We start from the raw sequence: 3,013 nt of genomic DNA, 5'->3' as shown, positions 1-3,013 counted from the left end.
GTCTCTGGGTTCATCATTTGATGAGTTGGTTTAGCAGTTCTCATCTGGGACCATGTTTGTGGTGCAATCTTATTTAATGCTGTCAATTGTTTTTTAAATCGTTGAGATTTTCCATCATTATATATTCACACTAACAGCTCTTCAGAGTCTGAGTTTCCCTTGTTAAATATCTCAATTGTAGGATGTCAAATGAGAATAGAAGACAAAAAATTAGGTAGAAGAAAAAGATGGACTGTTTGTTGCAGAGAAGCAAAAAGAATCACAAGCATTGAACAGTAGACATAAAAGAGTAAATCAGCAGATAGATTGTAATTATAATAACCATTCCATTGCATAAAACTTGATGATAAAAAGTATGAAATGTGTCCAATCTCCACATTAAAGAATAAAAGCACCAATCAGGGAATGGGTAGATCTAAGTTAAAGAAGAAAGGTGCCACAAACTTGGATACCACTATCAAAAAGAGATTGATTTCTGATCTTGTTCTTTCAGATAATTAAACAAAAAAGGATCCAAAGGCCAAATGTTCTTATGTCTTGCAGCCTTCGTGGTTGGACCTGTCATGGGATAATAAACTTTTATATTCAAGCAGAAGGATTGCAACACCCTCCATAATATAAAAATCATCAAGAAATTCTATGACAAATTTGTCCATGTCTTCTCTACCATTGTAGTCCTTTTTGTTAGGATTTCTGAACACAGCTATGATGTGATTCTCAATACCTTTTTCTTTCCCTTACAACTTTCAAATCTGACCATTGATAAAATGATTACTCTGAAAATCTACTGTGCACATCTGATATAGATCTCACAAATGTTCATCCTTTGATGCTTGCATTGCTTATTCATCTTTCTTTGCATCATCAGTCACAGACAATGTTTATTTTCATGTCTTTGGTGTGCTCTCTTGCAATCTTTCCATTTCTTGTGTTCTTTGATGATGCTAGCCCATCGTATCTGTTTGTTTATGGGCTCTTGGATCTGCACAAGGGACTTCTTGATATGCAAGAAGAATACTTCCAGCTCTGCTTTAAATCATTTTGTTTTCTTGCAGCCTACCAATCACATCAATCTTGGTATATGGCTTTGTGAGTTCAGTCACCAAACAACTTCGGAGCTTGGTGGCTTTATTCAAATTACTATTTGTTTCTACTTTAATCATCAAGTTGCGACACTTAATTATAACCACAGATGTCATGGTGACCACATCATTACAGTTAAGCAACTTCTCTGTAGTGTCTAAGAGGTCATGCTAGATAGCTTAGCTTCAAGATACTCAACCTTCAAATACTCCACCTTAGATGGATTGGATGAAAATTTTAGTGGGAGCTGAGGAAATCCTGCAAAAGTGGGCTTGAGTTGATCCCCTTTTGCTGTCCCCTTCCCTTTTCTCAAGGCTTAACAAAGGCTAGGAGGAGGTTAATCATGATCCGTCAATGTTCACCACATCCCTCCCCCAATCTTTTTGATGCTTTTCCACCTAGTTGCGTTCCACTTGGCCCTATTGGATTCGTTGTTCACTCTATGCTGAACCCTTAGGCCATCCTTTTCTATTTATGTCCTCGTGTCTCATTGGCTCCTGTTGACTATGGCAGATTTGTGGGTTTACTTGGGATTCTATTTCACCAATTTTGAGTTTTTCCATCTGATTTGCATTTGTTATTGATGAACTAACCATTATCGAGACTGGTCCTTGTATAATGCCCTTGTGACAATTAGGTTGTCACTTCTTTCCTCCATGTCAACCAGTAGCTCTGGCTTGCCCGTTCATATTCTCTTGAGGTCCTCGCATCTTCTTATTCTCTCATTTTGCCAAGGAATAATGATGTTTGTGAAAAAGGGTTATTCATAATCAGAAAAGTCAGTATCAAGAATGGATGAAATTCAAGTGAGAAGCATCAAACAATGTTGAATGAATGAATTAATGTTTTTAATAACATCTACGAGGCCAAACAACCTATGGGACCTAAGGGTAGCCAGCAAAAAAAAGCATGCAAACCCAAAACAATGTTTGCTAAACCTCATTTTCCTTCTGCATCTTGGATTTTCTATTGTGTATCTTGATCGAGAAGTCTACAACTCTTGTTATCTTTTCTTCTTCAAATAGATTACTCAAGGTGTTTACATTTAGCATCTTAGTATAGTTGATCCGAATATCCTTGTAGCCTAGACACTCCATGATGTAATGCCATTTTGTCTCCATCACTCCTTGAGTGCAATATCTATATCTTCTATCTGCCCACTCCTTTTTAGGTATCAACCATCTTCTAGTTTCGCATTAAGTTGATGTGAGCTGGTTCTTATCTTAGCAAGCAACATTTTTGCTTTCCATTTTATTTTCATTCCTATGTAGTTCTTGTGTGTAAGGTCATGCGTGGGATTGAAATGTTTGATATAGTATTCCTTTTTCCTCCCAAGTTGTCCTGTCCACATGTTTTCTTTGAATTTTTCTTGCACATACTTTTTTATTTCCCCTTTTTATTTGGGCAATCTCTTATGCTAATATCACACTTATTCATCCATTTAATGTTTTGTTTCATCCATGTGCTCTTCCTTCTGTCTAGTTTCTCTTCCACTGCTATTTTTGGCCAACAATGTATCTCCATGTTTTCTAATCTTCTTAGATAACTTAGCAATTGGAACATAGCCGACGCCTCAATAGGAAAAACTCCTACTTCTACTAGGACAATCTCGTATGAGATAGATGAATTAATCTTGAGGCTATTTGTGATTAAATGTTTTTTAATCTCTCTATTGGTCTCCATTTTCTTGTTGAAGTGCTGCTACCCCATACTTCACATCCATATAGTACCACTATAACCACAAGAAGCCCACAAAGAGTTTTCCTAGTTTCCAGTCCCATAGTTCAGCTCTTCTAGATCTATTTTGCAATAAGTATAAGGCTTTCCATCCCCTTTGAATCTTTTTCGCTCTACATGTTTCCCAACTAAGTTTATTGTGGAAGTCAAGGCCAAGGTACTTGTATTCATTGATCATTTGTTAGGGGTTGCT

The sequence above is a fragment of the Cryptomeria japonica genome, chromosome 10, assembly GCF_030272615.1.
Source record: "Cryptomeria japonica chromosome 10, Sugi_1.0, whole genome shotgun sequence".
Lineage (NCBI taxonomy): Eukaryota > Viridiplantae > Streptophyta > Pinopsida > Cupressales > Cupressaceae > Cryptomeria > Cryptomeria japonica.
Note: the sequence above shows the minus strand (reverse complement) of the source record.